At 45.6% G+C, this 19,314-nt stretch overlaps 1 protein-coding gene across 9 annotated transcripts in view; it reads left to right on the top strand.

The window, feature by feature from the left end:
• Window positions 1-19,314, top strand: part of ARVCF (ARVCF delta catenin family member) — a 657,174-nt gene that overhangs the window by 281,321 nt on the left and 356,539 nt on the right. Inside the window, exon 1 of one of the 9 annotated variants that reach the window (XM_085633796.1) lies at window positions 683-754. The exons of the other annotated variants lie outside the window; for them this stretch is intronic. The gene's annotated coding sequence lies outside the window, so the exon portion shown is untranslated. Of the gene's footprint in view, window positions 1-682; window positions 755-19,314 lie in introns of those variants that run through there. 9 annotated transcript variants of the gene reach the window in all.

The following is a 19,314-nucleotide window of genomic DNA, read 5'->3' as shown; positions in this document are numbered from 1 at the left end:
CCCGTACCCCCCTCCCCCCTACACCCAGGAACAGGTCATGCAGAAATACCAAAGGGCTTCGGATACGGACTTTAGTCATGAGAAATGCGATATAATTCTAGTAATCCATGTTATTTGAAGTAAAAAAAAAGGCCTTGTGCTTTTTTTTCTTTTCTGGGCCATATTTAGGGCCCCTCCCCTTATACCACAAAATGTGGCCTGCGGGTTCTGGAAGCTTCGTGGTTCTGAGCGAGAAGCAAGGGGGTGGGATGGTGTGGGGGCGCCCCCGGTTGGAACCCTCCAGTCTTTGCCTTGTTGATGCGTTGTTCTTTGATGTTGGTCGGGTTGTGACGGTCATGAGACCGGCGGACCCCTTTCCAGCTCACGGGGCCTCTTGTTCACAGGATCCCGAGACCGCGGGGCCGGGCCCGGGGTGGGCTCGGGTTTGTTTTACTGTGGGATCTTTTTGGAAGGAATGGTATGTGAAATGACGACCATGCCTGCCCTGCGTTCCAGAGATTCACCGCGGTGTGGTCAGTTTGGGGCCCTGTTTGACACACTTCAATATGTGCTTCAAAGGGACGTCTCTGCGCCCCCCTTCCGCCTGCCTCATGCCTCACATTTGTACTTGGATCTGGATGGAATTAACGTCCCGCAAGAAGATGTGCTGCAAGCCAGAGGCCGCCATATTGAGTGACGGAAGTCCCGCCTTAAACAAGGTGGAACTTCCGGCTACACTGTGGCCTAACCCGGCACAGCCAGAAAGCAGCCATGTGTAAGTAATTATCGCATCTGTCTATTTTAAGAATTCAATGTAGAAAGTACCTTAATTGAGAAACCGCTTGGTTTTAACTTGTTTAACCTTAATTTCCAAATAAAGTATTTTTTTTCTGAACCTGGTAAGCACAACCTTTAACCATTTGACAAACCATTGAATACCCGAATGCTTACTTAGTTTAAATTCATTTCAAAATATCTTTATTTCGGCCATTCTGGTAATGAAAGTAAATTAAAAAATGCATCACATTTCATACAGTTTTGTTACTTTGGGACTTTGAAGGAGCAAGTGTGGTACCCAGGTTACCTATGTGTGGTACCCAGGTTACCTATGTGTGGTACCCAGGTTACCTATGTGTGGTACCCGGGTTACCTATGTGTGGTACCCGGGTTACCTATGTGTGGTACCCGGGTTACCTATGTGTGGTACCCGGGTTACCTGCAGTCATGACAGTTGTTCTAGAATGTAGGGATTGAATGTGACTGTTGTATGTACTATTCGGTGGCGTTGGACGTGCCACAAACTTGCTCTCAAATAAACCTACTACTTACCAGCTTGTGGTGTCTTGTCACTATAAACCTGGCGACGAGGCTGTGTTGCGGTTTGTGACTGTGTTGCTGCTGGTTCTATGGAGACGTCCACCCGGGGAAAGTAGAGAGCGTGCTTGTAGATATGGAGGGAATGTTGGCAAGCTTTATTTTTAATGCATCTTATGATGGAGTTTTAAATACAGCGGGAACTGAGTTTCTATTAAGAGAGGGAGGGGTTATGGTTGCGTCAAAACAGTGAAATTCTTACGTTTAGATTTTATGATGAATTTACATGAAACCAACCAAGAGTTTTCTTGTTTTAAGTTGAGCGGACGGTCCGAATCTGTAAGGAGCAGAGGGACAGGGTCTCCTGGAAGCCCGTCGGGGACTTGGAGTGGGTCGCTTCTTCAATTTGCCCAGAGACGAGGCAGAAGGGGCCATTGTCTTAGCACGGTCTTCGGAGCCGTAGGGCCACCGGGTCTGCCCAGGGGTGATGACACTGTATCTGCCTTTGGTCACCTGCCCCTCTCCTGTCGGTCAGTTGCTGGATGCACCCATCCCTTTCTTCGCAGCCATTGTGTAAGTTGGGTAAAAGCCTTCTACATGCTTTGATGAGCACCCCCGCCCCCCCACATTGCAGCTGAGCTTCATTGCTGCACTCGTCGCCTGCGGTAACAACGAGATTACGGCTCCCTCATATTTTGGGCTCAACTTGATGAACACTTGGTGAAAAATAAGTAGAAAATTGCACTGCTGTCAAGGCAACTTGAGCCTTCCTCTGCCAAGAAGCGGCAGTGGGATCTCTTGAAATTAACCCCTTCCCTTCGGTTAGGAGAAAGAAGCCTTTTCTGAACACTGCGGTCTGGGGCAGCCAAATATGGTACAACTCCAGCTACCTTAGTTTTGGGTGTATTTGAAGGCCATTGACCTCAGATGTTTTGTGGTTTAGGTTCTAGGTCATTTGACCCCCAAATGTTGCCTTCGACATATTATAATACAATTTGAGGGGGGTTGGGTAGGTAATGCGCTAAGTGACTTATTTTGGGTGACCTTTCAAATCTCATCAATCACATTGAGAGAACCGTTAAAAAAAAAAAAAAAAGGATGGTGCCCAAGGGATCACTTTCCTCCTCACTGGGGTTCAAACTAGTGACTGTGTAGGCTACTTGGTGAGAGTTGACCTAACTCGGTGCTAAGATGAAGAGAATGTGTTGGTGTGGTGCCTGGTGAGCTCACCAGGGTCATGTCCGTGATGGGTGTGGTAAATAAAATTCATTACCGGGACTTAATTTGATACAGAAACATAATAAAATAGCTCAGTAAATAAGAGGCAGAATCCGTGGTATTAGAGGTTCGGAATGGGCTTTATTCCAATGATCGATTATAATCGGTTGCTCCAAGTTCCGTCACCACGAAGGTTCAGGAAGTGAAGTACATACTTTATTGACAAGAAATGACTTTTATAGTACATACATTACAATGAAGCGAATGCAGTAGGCGTAACAATTGATAAGGAAAATGACGATTCATATGCGTAACCGAAAATGGGTGTAATAAGGAGTAAAAAGGAACATAATTGGTTATGGTGTCATATATAGGTGGATCTATAAGATAATACTTGGCATAGATGCGCGCGCAGCAGCATGACGTGTGATTGACGTGCAACTAGGGGGTGAGGGGGACTTGACATTTAGCTCTACATGTGGAGACAAGAAGTCTGGGGGGTCAAGTCAACCTAATCCCAAATCATATCTAACATCCTATGTTTAAAGAACTATGTTATCCACAAAAGAAGGACTCTCGGACAGAATCTATTCTATACTGACTATACTGACTGTTAGTGCGTGTACAAGCGTCTAAGTGTCTACACTAGATGCGAGGGCAGGAATTTTCCATAGTAACAGGGCTATGAATTACTTGCATAAAGACAGAGAAGCCGAGCCTTTGCTCGGTAGCTGGAAGAATGTTTACTTAAACTACTAGACAGGAATGCATCGGGCAGGGAACGGAGCAGATAATTTTCGAAGGTGAAATACAGTTCTTGGCAGGCAGCAAGCTGATGTCAGGCTTCGTGAGCCGCGCAGAGAATGAGACAAAGTTCATGGTCACAGATGCAGGCTCGGACTGGAGCTTTCAGAGGCAGAAGACAAGAGAAGCTTGATGACAGAATCAGGGCCTACTTGCCTGGACTGTAAAATGGCATAAGTGAACCATATAAAGGCGGTGGCCTTTCGTACTTAGGAATGGAATATCCGGCCCATTCATGGCGGATCAACAGAGGACATGTTAACGGTGGACGCACATGTATTTGCGTCTTCATAACTGGAACTGGAGGGAACATACATGTACTTGTAACATGCACATAGAACCGTTGGGGTCCAAGATAGGGGACATAACTGACCAGAAAAATCCATATTTCCACATTCCCTCCTTGTCCCCTACTTGCCCGTCAAGAGATATCAATCTTCATTAATCCATTGATCTGTTCATATAGCATCATTTGTTCTTCTTTCTTCTTCCGGGATCTTGAATGAAAATCTTTTTTTTTTTTTTTTTTTTTTTTTTAATGAGTTAAAGACATCCTTTATTCATGTTGGTATTCACACCCCAGCCTCCTAGTTCCAGCTTCAGACCTGGCTCCAACGCAACAGCTCTCTTTTTTGAATCTATACATTCCAGGCTGAAGCTTGGGAGCCACAGGATTCCATGGCAAAGATGACATAGGCCATGTATTCTTACAGTGGCTTACAGGACAACACTTACAATAGCTTAAAGCCAAAAGCACAGAATACCACACATCTCCCTCCAAATAATAACAGTTATGAAAACTATAATACAGAATAAAGAAAAGAAAAGAATGAAAAATATCTAATAAGGAACATGGAAAATCTCAAATACTGAACATAATCATCCAGATACTCTGGGTTGACACTTCACCTCACACCACTATTCCCACTCTCACAGACCACATCTTGACTCCTTTCACAAAAGTCTGTACCCTTTTCTTTACAAACATTCGAAGGAACATCAGAAAGTTTGTCAACCTTGTTAAGATTCCACACTCTGTGATCTTCTGTCCTAATGGCATTCTTTTTTTTTTTTTTTTTTTTTAAAACCTTTATTGACAGTTCAATCACGAACAGGTATGGGCCTACAACCCCCCGGGGCCGGCCGCTAAGCAATCAGAGCAAAAACAGGCAAATGTAAACACAGGCAGCACTTCGGGGAGGAGAATCGTAATGCTAATAGTGTGAACAGCGTAGGTAGGGCACCAGGAGAAAAAGGTTTTCATTTTATGATAAAACAAGGCAGAAGGATCAGGTGCCAGACAATTTTCAAACAGCAATTACAGTTATGCAGGGTAATAGACAGAAACGATTTACAGCAATCTGTTAGGTCAATGGCGCAAACACAAGAACATCAGGATGGGGAAGAATATCGTAAGCAGTGGCGCCTGCAGTCCCCCGCCAGAACTCCCGGAAAGCACCCCGGAATTTGTGGTACACATGAAGCGGCAGCGAGTCATAGCAAAGGAAGTGTATCACGCTGATCCCAGAAAAAGAAAAACAGAAAGAAATAGAGAAGAAAAAGGAGGCCATGGAAAAGGAGAAAAAAAGACTAAAGAATCCCCTCCCCCAACCCCCCACCCTGCACCTCTGCAGATGAGTACGGCCCCCCCCCCCAGCAGTGTGCCTGTCGCCCTGGAACCAGACCCGAAATATAGGAGAATAGGGAAAAAGAAGTAGGAAAAGAACCCCACCAGACGGGGGGGTAGAGAGGGTATTAATAAACTGGAGGAGGGCCTTCAAAACATACCCCCGGCTTCTCCCTCCCGCACGGCAAGTTTCCCCCAAGGTGAACAATAAACAGCACAAAATCGATCTTCTCAAAGAAAGATGGGGAGCATTATGCACCTATTATGCTGTTAGCTATGCCAGGAGAGCACGCAACCCCTAAGCCCGCCCGTCCACTAGATGACCACCCCTGAAGGATCAGCCTTATCCCTGACCACTCTTTGGAATTCTGCCCATGCCTACCCCTCGACCCAGCACCATATCCGATGTTCCGAGGTAGAGGATTGTCCAAAAACGTCCGAGAAGCGACGCATACAGGTGGGATGGAAGTCTCTGAGCATCAACACAGTCCGCAGCGTGGAGAAACAGGCTTCCCAGTGCTGCCCCAGGATATGCACTGCACTCAAGGTCCAGGAAGGCAGAAGCAGCCAAAGCAGACAATAGTTGCTGGAATTGTCCTTGGGTCGCAGGAGGGCACGTACGGGACGAGGCTACCACATCCCACTCAGGGCCAGCGCCTCCGGGACAGATCAGGCCCTCAACTGGACGAACACACTGTAGCATACTGGCCGGAGTGTCCAGCTGTGCACTAACCTCAGGGGTGGCCGCCAAAGTTTCCTCCTGTGCGCAGTGTGAGTAGTCCCTGTGTACGTGCGGACAGGCGGGTCGCCATTGCTCCAACGCCGACGCCACACCGTCGAGCTTACTCCCCAAGACCCCGACACCATGGATCAAGGAGGAGTGAAGAGCACCAAGGGCCTCGAGGAGGTCGCCGTACCCCAGCACAGCTCTCTGGGATCGCGCCGCCACACTCCCAAAAGTCGCACTTTCACAAACCCTCTGCGACCCAGCGGACAGGATGGTAGGCTTCATCGCAACAAGATGGCTGCCAAGTATGCCCGACCCTCACCGGGGCCGGGACCCCGGGACAAGCGTCTCGATGTCCACGTCGCCGGCGACCTGGTTCCGGGGGCAGGCAAAGATTATCCGTTGCGTGGTCACGGGCAACAGTCGTCCCCACCACGGACCGGCTCCCGTAGAAATCCGGGGGCGGCCCGCAATGATCCGGGCAGGATACGGGCGACGGCCGGGCAGCTCACTATCAAAGGCAGGGTCAGCCACCGGAGGATCTGAGAGCTGCACCCCCGGGCATGCACCCGGTCCGTTACGCTTGACAATAGAAACGACCACGACGAAATGTAGGCCGAGTTTGGCACCGCTCCGGTGGACCGACTCCACCCAGTCACAACAGACCGCTGTTGTTGACCTGCCACCCGGCCACGGCGTCCACTCGAGGTCCCGGCCCCGGGGCCGCACAGGCCGCAAAGTTCAAATGCTCATTTCTCCGGCGGTACCGCAGCCAGAAACCTCGGAGTCACTCAGTCGGGGGCCACTCTCCTTCAGAAACACGACCGCGTAGCACAGGGTGAGGATCTCGTGCAGGATATCCGTGCGGGATGCGGAGGTTCACGGAGCCGGGAGTCTACGCTGCCGTCCCGGTCGCCATCTTGGCTCCTCCCTCTTGAATGAAAATCTTGATGTGGAATGCACGATGTGGCACACAGACCACAGATCGCTGGTCCACATTGTAGACATAGGCAGCAACTGAATAGTATGAGAAGGCCAATACCTAGAAATGATAGAACTCTCCATCCCCAGGCTGATATCACACTCCAAAACCAACCGGACCAAGTCCAAGTGCCTGGGTTCTGGTGTATCTGGCTTACAATCTTATGAAGGCGAGTTATAGCTTTATATACAGATGGCGAATTTTCTGGTATGAATACGCAGCAGCTTGATCCGATGACCCTACAAGCTCCGCCCCTATCAGCCAGGATGACGTCAAGGACAAGACGATTTTGAAGCACAACAATCCGCATAGCAGACTGCTCTTCTGTTAAATTGCCTAAGGCGGAAATAGTTTCATTCACTACTGCTTCAAGGGTTCTAGTTAATCTACGTATCAGCTTACTATTAGTAACAGTACCTATATAGGGAAAGATGCCTTTATTGAAATCTGTGTATTTTTCCCATGCTGTTTCAGTGTAATCGACAATCGGGAGATCTCTCCGCTCTCTGTTGTGTACTAAATGAATATTTCTATAATAATCAGGAGGAGCTAGGAAAACAGGTGGCAAAAAGGAATGCAATGTAGCAGGTACCATCCCAATCTAGAGGTAGACGCATATATGCAGTCTGACCACATATAAAGTAGGAGTGGCGATAAGCTCTAAATGAAGATTTACCTTGATCACTGAATTCTACTGTAGTAGTGCATTTACTATGGCCCATATGTATGGAACCAACTTTTCTTACACACAATTCACCTTTCGCTGGGAATACTGACATGGTTGGTAAAACTAGTTCAACTTCGGATTCGACATTTAGAACCATGAGATTAGGAGTAAAGTTACCTAATCCGTATACTTCATTTTCTAGATCAGTTCCTGTTCCTTTGGGGCGACCCTCCTTGTCAGGGTAACAGACTTTGAATAAAACTAGGTTCAGATTTCCCCATACCCACTGGTCTTGGTAGACGGCTGTATCAGAGTCTATGGAATTGATTAAACTGAACCATGCTCCACAGGAGCCATAATGTGTAAACGGATGTGGAAAGAAAGGCAGGACTCCTTCATAATTCTGATAGGGAGGGAGCCGGCCACACACCCAACAATTAGTTGCATTACTAGTCTGATGGGAATGATGTAACATACTAATGAAAGTGTTATTGCGCAGCGCAAGTCTATAAGACAATTCATGCGGGGGTAAGTCACTAAAAGAATGTTCAGTAGTAACATTGTAAACGTTTCTGGCAATAGGGTAATATATGTGCAACAATATACTTGCAGTAATTATTAAAAGACTTAAGAAAGACAAGATTAATAATGTCACTATGCAATGGCTACGCAGTGATTTACAATACGACTGTCGTTTCATCATTTTTCGCGACTGTCCATGATTCAGGTCTAGGCGATACATGTCGGAGACAGATTCAACCGCTTCACCTAGGAGAGGACTTAAACAATCAAATCGTCCGACGGCCTAGGCCTTAATTTTAGATTATAGAGTTCTTTACTGTCGGCCTCAGCCAGAGGTAGTTTTGAGTCAATTGGTGAGGACACACGAGGTGGGCTGTTTACATCTGAAGGAAGTCCATGAAATTTCTTGATATGACTTGAATGCACCCATCCTTTCCTGCCCTCGATCTTCACGGCTGTCCTTGTGGTCAGCAGGACCAATTTGGGTGCCTTCCACCTGGGCTCCAGCTGGGTCTTTCGGTCGAAATTTCTCACAAGCACAAGGTCCCCCGGAACTACGTCATGGGGTTTCACCTCAGTGTTGTCGGGAAAGGCTGCAGCTACCTGTGAACGACAAGATTGTAGTGCAGACATCAAGGAAGCCAAGTAATCTGTCAGCATATTACAGTCAATATCAGTTATTTTGCGTGGTATAGGCGTCCCCCACATATTTGGTGGTCTGCCGAAGATCACCTCATACGGGGATAGCCCTGTTCGAGAGTGTGCTACCATTCTTGTGAAAAAGAGTGCAACTGGTAGTGCTACTACCCAGTCGACACCTTTCTCCCTGCATATTTTGGACAATCTAATTTTCAGTGTCTGATTATGTCTTTCTACGAGACCTGCTGCCTCAGGGTGTCGGACACAGTGGAATTTCCACTGATAACCTAACAAAAGTGAAACATGTTTCATTAATTCGGATGAGAACGGCTGGCCGTTATCTGAGTGAACAACACGTGGTAAACCGTATCGTGGGAAGAATTCTCGAACTAACTGTTTGGCAGTAGTCGGGGCAGTGTAATCTGAAACCGGGTATGCCTCCGTCCAGCGGGACAGAGCGCAGACAACTACGAGAACATATTTGAATCCTCGACATCGTTCCATCTGGATATAATCCATCTGGAGGACTTCAAAAGGGTGATTAGGAGGATGAAATCCACCTTGTTCTACGGGAACACTTTTTCCTGGGTTGAACTGGCAACAGATCATACAGGTACGGACCTTTTGTTTGGCTGCTGCTCGTAAATGTTTATTGAACCAAATGTGTTGAATGCTGTCTAGCATAGCTTTTTCTCCTAGATGTGCTGGACTATGTATAGTGTTAATTATAACTTGGACCATTGAATCAGGAAGGAACCACACGGACTTTTCCTTCATCATCCATCCTTGATCCGTTTGGATCCCTCCTAATTCAGTCCATTTCTTTATTTCTTCTGATGTAGCATGTGTCTGGATGTCAATTACGTCAAAAGTAGGATCTTTAACTGTCATACAATGTGTCGGGACTATTGTCTTTGTCATGTCGGATGTTTGTGTTTGAGCAGTCTGTTTAGCTGTTCTGTCAGCTAAATCATTGCCTTGAGAAATGATATCAGTAACTTTCGTATGTGCTTTGCATTTCATAATCGATATTGCAATCGGTAGATGTATCGCATCTAATAAAGCATGAATGAGGGGTCCGTGCTGAATGTGGGCACCGTGAGAAGTTAAATAACCTCTCTCTCGCCACAGTACGCCGAAGTCATGTACAACTCCGAATGCATAACGTGAATCAGTGTATATGTTGACTTTTTTATTTGTAGCTTGAATACAGGCTTGTGTCAGAGCGACGAGCTCTGCTGCTTGAGCGGACAAAGTATTTATATGATTTGTTTCAATGACCTCAGTATCTGTTGTGACTGCGTAAGCAGCCACTAACTCTCCTGTATTTGTTCTCATACATGAACCATCTACATACAATGTCAGGTCTGGATCTGACAACGGGACATCGGTTAAATCTTGTCTGGGTTTCGTCGTTATTGTAATAACATCAATACAGTTATGGGCTAGTGGGTCTGTTCCGATTACTGGCAAAAGTGTGGCAGGATTCAATGTGTTACAGCGTCTGATTTCTATATGTGGCTGGAACAATGTAAGTTCGTACCCTGTAAGTCGCGCAATAGTCAAGTGTTGTGTTTGCGTTCGATTCACAAGAACCTCTACCGCATGTGGTACTTGAACTGTCAATGGATGTCCTAACACTATGGCATCGCTTTGTCGTATTGCTAAAGCTGTCGCTGCCACTGATTTCAGGCACGCAGGCAGAGCCTGAGCTACTGGATCTAATGTGCTAGAAAAATAAGCACATGGTTTGTGTGCTCCTGCTTGTTCCTGTGTGAGTACTGACAGGGCAGTACCTTCGCGTTCTGTAACAAAGAGTGTAAACTGTTTTCTGTAACATGGCGTTGCTAAAACAGGTGCTTGACATAAAGCTTTCTTTAGGCTTTCAAAAGCTTGTGTATGTTCCTGAGTCCAAGGGAGAACAGTCGATGTGGCTGCCTCCTGGGTTGTCAACTGAATGAGTGATTTTGCTAGAAATGCATATTGGGGGATCCACTGTCTACAATATGAAGTGAGGCCTATAAAAGCCCGCACCTCCTTTTGTGTCTTGGGTATTGGCATGTTAGCTATTAACTGAATGCGGTCTGGTGTAAGCTGCCTTCCCTCCTTGGACAGCGAGTGTCCAAGATAAATAACTCGCTGGACACAGAATTGCAGCTTAGAAGGGGACACCTTGTGCCCCTTTTCGGCTAGAAATTGTAAAACTGTCAGTGATGCTTTTTCACATTCGGGTTCGCTTCGGGCGGTGATCAGCAGATCATCGACATATTGAAGCAAGGCAGTGTTAACTGGCATGTGGATACTGTCAAGTTCTCGTTTCAGTGCTTGGCTATAGATGCTGGGGCTTTCTGTAAATCCTTGAGGTGCGCGTGAGAATTTAAAGCTACGTCCATTTAAACTAAATCCGAACAAATATTGACTTTCCGGATCTATTGGGACGCTGAAAAAGGCATTCTTGAGATCAATTACAGTAAAGAATGTTGCTGCGGAATCAATAGCTGTCAGTAATGATGAGATATCGGGGACCACAGGGAATTGTGGCACAATACACTTATTTAATTCACGCAGATCAATAATCAATCGATATACTGGCGGGGCCTTTGGATCTGTTCGTTTAAGAATCGGAATTATTGGTGAATTACATACATTGGAGTCTGTTTCCACAACCACTCCTTGGGCAATGAGCTCGTCAATGATTTGTAGTAAAGCCACTACAGCATCTGGTGGTAACTTGTATTGTCGCATTCGTGGTAGTACCACTCCTGCCTTTAATGTGACTCGATATGGTGTAATATTCATGCAACCAACATCAGTAGGGCCTTGTGCCCATAGATGTGTAGGTAAAGTCTGCAGTCGGGGATCCATGTCTCTAGATACATAGTGACCTTTAAAATCACGTAAAAACAATCTTACTCCTTCCGGAGAACAACATATTATAGCTCCTAGAGCTTTCAATGTTTTTATTCCTAACAGGTTTTCTGGACATGATTTAGTAAGCAATAAATCGGTAGTTCGGGTCAAAGGTCCTATCGTAAGTGGAAGAGGTTGTGACACTTCATTAACAATAGGTTTTCCTGAAAAACCAAGGGAAATATTCTGAGAGCCTGAGAGGGGTGCCCCTGGAACTTCACTACGTTTTATGGTCGTTCGACTTGCCCCTGTATCGAGTAAAAATTTTCTGTCTTGGCCTAACAATTCACTATGTACATAAGGTCCTTCTTGATCTACTGGGATCTCGATAAGGGGTAAGTCAACTTCCCTCTCTAGGCTGGTTCATGCGTATCGTTGGTAATCAGGATAGTCGTACTGTGCGGTCTGGTACAGTTGTCGTGTCGTGGTTTGTGTGGCAGCAACGGGCAGCGCTGGTGCAGCTGGCACAAACTGTACAGACTGGGGTGGAGCTGGCATGGACTGTGCATGTTGCAAGGCTCCTTGTTCATTCTGATCCTGTCTAGGTGGCCGTGGTCTTTCTTTTGTATTACCTATGGCGATATTATGTTTCAAAACTGGACAATCGTGTACGTAATGACCTGGCTTTTTACAATAATTGCATGTCCCTTTTACAGGTCCTGCTGAATCACCGGAATGTGTCATACCCTTTTTATGTCCCTCAGCTGGGACTGTCTGAGAAACTAGCATTTTCATTTTTGTGTCTTTCATGCGTCTGTGTTCATGTTCTTGTTCCTCTCTAATTCTATTGTGATGGTATTGTAACATTTGCAACATTTGTGATGGAGTGTTACCTTGCCAGGTACTCTCGAATTTTAATACTCTATTCTTTACTTGGGGCAGGGCATTTTCCACTAATTTTGTTACAAACAGATGTGGGTATGACTCGCTACTTGCTTTTATGCCACTATTTATACCAAAACATTTTTCAAATCGGGCATAATAATCACTAGTGTCTTCATCTTGCTTCTGTTTACAGGCTGAAATTGTACCCCAATCTTCCTTTTTCGTAGTTAATAAACGTGGCAGTACCTGTACTAATAAACCTGGTAGTGCTTTAGTTTTATCCCCGAGTCCTGCTCCTGCAGTTCGGGCCTTTTCTTCTGCTTCTAATACTGACCATTCTATCTTTTGGTCTCCTACCTCCCACTCTTTTTCCCTGAGTTTCTCATAAATGCCAGCAGGCATCAATACCTTTAATATTGTCATAATGTCGGGATAGGTATACTCTCCCATGAGTAGCATGTCTTTAATTTCTCGGTGAAAACCCGCTGGATCTTTGTCATGACTGGGTACCACTTTCTTCATTTCTAACAATTCTATTTTTGATATGGGCGTATATACAAATACGCGCTTAAACTCGTTGTCCTCGCCCTTTATTGGGTGCACTTCTCGTAAGGGATTCTGTCTATCCATGTAATACGTGGTTCTTTCCTTGATGGGCAATGAGACACGGTCTGAACATACAAAAAGAATATACTGCTTTCTTGATTCTAGAATTTCTTTAATTAATTTAGTACCTGAACCTCTCCATCTATTCATGAGTAATTCAGTCAATATATCAGGTAAGGGACCAGGGTCCGAATACTGACTCTGATATAGTATAATGAGTTGTTGAATCATATAAATCCCAGCTAACCGCTGTTCATCCGGGGTGAGATTCAAAAATGCGCGTGCTACTGTATCATCACTATATTTTCCGGGACTGTCAACCCAATGGACAGCTGACCTGGCTAATTCTTGTTCATCCATAGAATCGAGAAAATGATAACCCCTTCGTTCTCGGAGTAATTTGTCAGCTGCTTGGAACGAATGCTCGTTAGACCTTATATGGACTATGGGTGTTTGAAATTTTCTGTTATTTTCTAGACACATCGGACGTATCGGATCAGTAAGACATCTAGTACTATTACAAGATCTTCTTCTACCTACATAGGCTATAGTTTCTGACTGTCCTGTGGGCAGTCCTGATCCTTCTTCCTCGCTTTGATCGAACTGGTCTACCGCTAATCTTTCTTCGTGTAGGCGTTCTATTTCTTTACGGATCTTTCGGCACATGGCTATTATACAATTCTGCTTATCATGTCTTCCTTCTGATATATTCTGACTCCATCTGGTAAGAATTTGCATTGCTTCCGGGTCTACCCCTGGTCGGTCTTGATTTCTGATCACACAATTTATGAGGAAACGTAACAGTTCCCCCTGTATCTCCACTTTCTGATATTCCATAGCTCTGTTAATACATTCAGAATCTCGCCCTGTTTGAACAAAATGATATATATTATCTAGATGCGCAGTCATTCCTGGTAACTTCCCTAGATACACCGCGGCTCGTCTGATACGTAATGATGCTAGGGTCATTTCGTCCTCTTTTCCGGGCACAGGGTCATATCTACAATCTATAAGGAGTTCCTTAAGCGTACGGGCATTTATGAGTTTGGGGGTACGTGAATGTGCTGACTCTTGAAAGGTAAGTTTATTTATTCTGGGTGGCGTAGAGAAAATGTTACTAGCACCTCCCGTAGCCCCATCTGGGGTGTCGGGTGTGAAAGGATTCGTTGAACGTGACACAGCAACTATAGGTGTGGACACAGCTATAGAAGCAGCTGTAGGAACAGATGTAGAAACAGATGTGCTTGTCGGAACTTGTGACACGATCTGTTGCTGTAGGGATACGGGTACTGGGTCTTGGCGTTGAACCTCCCTGATAGGCGGTCTATGTGGGGCGGAATTAGCATACTCGGGAGCTGCGTCATCTAAATATGAGGAAAGAAAAACATCTTCTGCGGTTCTAGGATGCCCCTTAGGATGTACCTTTATTGGAAATAATGGGGTTGGCAAGTCTTTTGGTATTTCTGGAGTAGCCTTAGGTAATCCTTCAGCCAGAAGGGGATACATACCATTCATAAGGGCATTTCTTTGTCTGTCTACTTGTTCTGATTTCACTCGTGCACCTTCTTCAATTAATAGATTTTCTCGGACTTCATTTGATTTTTCTTTACTCTTCTCTTCCTGTTTACGTGCTTTTTCTGTTCGTCTATGTGATTCTTTACGCCATAATTCAATGGCGTCTTTCTGTGATTGTCTAGCTTTCTTTTTCCATAATTCTTCCTCTACTTTCACGATGCACTCTGCATCCCAGGTCCCCGCTGCGGGCCACCTCTGACTTTCTGGTAATTCCTTGGTGTAGTCTACCCATAGATCAAGAAATAATATGGCGTCTAGGCCATGTTTGTGATACATGAAGTACCCTGGAGTGTCCCTAGGAGGAATGGGAACAGCTTCTTCGAGTACCCCTTTTCTAGTTGTGATCTGTCTTAGTTTCGAAAAGAGTGGCATATTGAAAACTGATCTGATACTTGATTTTGAACAAACTTAATACCATAAACACAATAATGAACAGTCATTCATACCACAATATGCAGAACGTACTTAAAACATTTAACATTTAACATTTACCTGAACAATGAACAATGATGACGATCTAAGGAGAACTTAAATCACTAAACATAATACTCGACATTAACTGAATTATATATACTTGATATACTGCTAAACAGTACAGATACACTGCTGAAACAGTGCAGACCGGATTTGTGTACCCAAACCCGTCTTGACCGGCACAAACTATGTGCACGTCAGAAAGCCTCTCCAGTAATGGTACTCACCGGGTAGCTCGGAAACGGAAGGCCTCGGAAACTCGACTGAACTTGAACCGGACTGGACTCGACTCGAACACTTCGGACACTGGACTCGACTTGGGACTTCGGAAACTGGTGGGCCTCTGTATACCTCGGATCTTGCTCTCTCAGCTAGGCTCTGGTCGGGATACTTCGCACTTCTCACCGCCTCGTCTGGGTGTTGATCGCAGCCTCAGTCGCCCCCGCTTGACCGGAGGGAGATACAGGAAATCCTGCTGGTACGCGTTATTGTCCGTCCAGCTGTGGTAGGAGACCGGGCCTGCAACTCACCGCCGGCGCGTGAGATGAGAAAGTGTCCCTATTCGGGCGCCATTCATGTGGTAAATAAAATTCATTACCGGGACTTAATTTGATACAGAAACATAATAAAATAGCTCAGTAAATAAGAGGCAGAATCCGTGGTATTAGAGGTTCGGAATGGGCTTTATTCCAGTGATCGATTATAATCGGTTGCTCCAAGTTCCGTCACCACGAAGGTTCAGGAAGTGAAGTACATACTTTATTGACAAGAAATGACTTTTATAGTACATACATTACAATGAAGCGAATGCAGTAGGCGTAACAATTGATAAGGAAAATGACGATTCATATGCGTAACCGAAAATGGGTGTAATAAGGAGTAAAAAGGAACATAATTGGTTATGGTGTCATATATAGGTGGATCTATAAGATAATACTTGGCATAGATGCGCGCGCAGCAGCATGACGTGTGATTGACGTGCAACTAGGGGGTGAGGGGGACTTGACATTTAGCTCTACATGTGGAGACAAGAAGTCTGGGGGGTCAAGTCAACCTAATCCCAAATCATATCTAACATCCTATGTTTAAAGAACTATGTTATCCACAAAAGAAGGACTCTCGGACAGAATCTATTCTATACTGACTATACTGACTGTTAGTGCGTGTACAAGCGTCTAAGTGTCTACACTAGATGCGAGGGCAGGAATTTTCCATAGTAACAGGGCTATGAATTACTTGCATAAAGACAGAGAAGCCGAGCCTTTGCTCGGTAGCTGGAAGAATGTTTACTTAAACTACTAGACAGGAATGCATCGGGCAGGGAACGGAGCAGATAATTTTCGAAGGTGAAATACAGTTCTTGGCAGGCAGCAAGCTGATGTCAGGCTTCGTGAGCCGCGCAGAGAATGAGACAAAGTTCATGGTCACAGATGCAGGCTCGGACTGGAGCTTTCAGAGGCAGAAGACAAGAGAAGCTTGATGACAGAATCAGGGCCTACTTGCCTGGACTGTAAAATGGCATAAGTGAACCATATAAAGGCGGTGGCCTTTCGTACTTAGGAATGGAATATCCGGCCCATTCATGGCGGATCAACAGAGGACATGTTAACGGTGGACGCACATGTATTTGCGTCTTCATAACTGGAACTGGAGGGAACATACATGTACTTGTAACATGCACATAGAACCGTTGGGGTCCAAGATAGGGGACATAACTGACCAGAAAAATCCATATTTCCACATGGGGACAGCTTTAGCCTTTGTGGACTCCAGTTTAGTAGCACGTCACGTACCACCCGTCACGGTCTAAAATGTTGGTAGTGCAGAATGTAGGGAGATGAAGGTTCAGGAGTGAGGGACAACGGGGTTTCCTCCAATCGTGATTCCATCCACCTCCCTCGAAAGGATGGTCATCTGGGATGCGAGTCCTGATAGCATCATCGTGACCTCCCACATATGCATAGCTGTTCTTCAGGTGGCACCTTTATCAGTGCGCGAGGTCACTGTTATAGCATATAATACTGATAATAGGGCCTCTATGTGCTGTATGACAGTTTCCTGGCTGTCCGTTAAGCTCTAAGCCTGAAACTTGAGTTTTAAGGGGAGAAATACATCTGGACTACGAAGCATTAGCTCTTGTGTTATATGGGCCAACATTCCAAAGTTTTACGCCCACGGTGATGATGTAGCACCTAACCACTCAGTCTAGATCTCGTGGAACTCGAGTGAGAAGATTGTTGGGTGTCTGAGTGACCTTGAGGTCCCACTGATCTGAAATGAGTTTCTGTATATAATGGAGCAAATTATGCTGCCTTTTATACAGAAAGCATGGCCGTCGATTGTACTCTGGCTTCGACGAGGACTTTGTGGGCACCAGAGACCTGGAGCATCCTTGTAATCCACTTTCCAGACCGCATCTTCTGTAGCATGATCTGTGTCCTTCACACGTCCAGTGAAGAATGTTAGCCGAAGAAAATCCAACGATCAATAGATTTGTTGACAATAGATTTGTTGACAATAGATCAATGGTTATTGCGGTGCCGCTATAAGTTATTCTTCACTCTGTTGTCCATCTGGGGATACCTACAGATAGTTAATGTTAATGTTAATGTTAATGTTATATGAAATTTGTTAAGCGCTCGTAAGCCCGGAGGCTTCATGGCGCTATAGAAAGGAACAGGCGAAGCCATCGGTAGGTAAGGAAAAGCAGCTAGTGATGCGCCTGGGAAAAGAGCCAGGTCTTCAGAGAATGTCTGAAGCTGAGGATGTTGTCGATGAGTTTAAGATGAAGAGGAAGAGAGTTCCAGAAGGCGGCTGCCAGATGGTCAAAGCAGCTGCCTCCCAGACGTTTCTTCTTATACGAGGGAATAGTCAGAAGAGCTTTATGAGCAGACCGGAGGTTACGGGAGGGGCTGTATTTTTTAAATAGGTCTCTGATAAAAATAGGGCCAATGTTATGTAGAGACTTGAAGAGAATACACCCAGCTTTGAAGGTCGCGCGTTGCTCAACCGGGAACCAGTGCAGCTGTTTCAAGCCAGATCTAACTGATTGCCTATTAGAGATATTCAAGAGAAGTCTGGCTGCCTGGTTTTGAACCAGCTGGAGGCGTTTAAGCTCTCCAGTATGGAGCCCGAGGTAAAGACTATTGGAAAAGTCCAATCTGGACAATACAAGGGAGATGACGATCTGAGTGAGGGCAGCTTGGGAAAAGAAGCGGGCGATTTTCTTTATTTTCTTCAGCTGAAAGAAACTAGAGGAAACAACAGCTCCGACCTGTTTTTTCAGGGAGAGATCCTCACTAATAAAAATACCAAGGCTCTTGACCGAGGAAGATTTGGATGGGGGAGCACCCATACAGGAGGGCCAGAAGCTGGGGTTCCAGCTGAGGGTGCTACATCCAGGCAAGACCAATTCGGTCTTGCCTGGGTTGAGTTTCAAGTGGTTGCGGCTCATCCAACTCAAAATGTGGGACATGGTGTTTTGAAATTCTACCACAGAGTCCTTGGTGTTCAGAGGAAAGATGAGCTGCAAATCATCGGCGTAGTTAAAAATGGTGACCTTAGCGTGCCTGAGGGAGTACAGAAGAGGGCGTAGATACAAATTAAAAAGCAGGGGAGACAACGAGGAGCCCTGGGGTACTCCACAGATGGTAGGTATGATGGGAGCAGTAAACGAGCCCAATCTGACCGATTGAGTGCGGTCGGTGATAAATGAATGGATCCAGCTCAGCGCGGGGCCCCTAAGGCCTGCCTGTTCGACACGGTCGACCAAGATGGAATAGTCGACCGTGTCGAAAGCGGCAGAAAGATCTAAAAGTACCAGAGCTTGATGGATCCCCTCATCCGCATTCCGCCTCAGAGTATTCTGCACCGAGAGGATGACCGCCTCAGTAGAATGGCAAGGGCGGAAACCGGCCTGATTAGGTGCTAAATATTCCGACTTTTCAAGGAATGTGGAGATGCTGTCACATACATGGGATTCCAGAAGTTTAGCACAGTATGGCAGCAGAGATATAGGCCTGTAATTGAGAGGGTCTAATGGGTTGGCTCCTGCCTTTTTTATGAGGGGAATAAGGAGGGCTTTCTTAAAGTTGTTAGGAACTTTACCCTGAGCGAGTGAGCCATTCAGCAAGGGGAGTAAGCCCCCAGGGATGATGGTGCCCACTTCTTTCAGGATGTAAGGGGGACAAATGTCATCAGGGGAACCAGATTTAATTTTAGAGAGAAGTAAAGATAGATTAACGTTATCAATGGGGGGGTAGGAGTGCAAAGTAGCAGGGTTGTAAAAAGTGTCTGCAAATAAAAGGGGAGACTGAGTGGTAGAAATGTTTTGTTTAATGGTGCAGATTTTGTCAAAGAAAAAAGAGTTTAATGAATTGCAAAGTTCCTGAGTGGGAACAGTCGGAAGGGAGGTTCGATTACTGGTGCTAAGATCTTCCACAATG

The sequence above is a fragment of the Triturus cristatus genome, chromosome 11 (genome assembly GCF_964204655.1).
Source record: "Triturus cristatus chromosome 11, aTriCri1.1, whole genome shotgun sequence".
Lineage (NCBI taxonomy): Eukaryota > Metazoa > Chordata > Amphibia > Caudata > Salamandridae > Triturus > Triturus cristatus.
This window is presented reverse-complemented; position numbering and strand designations above follow the sequence as displayed.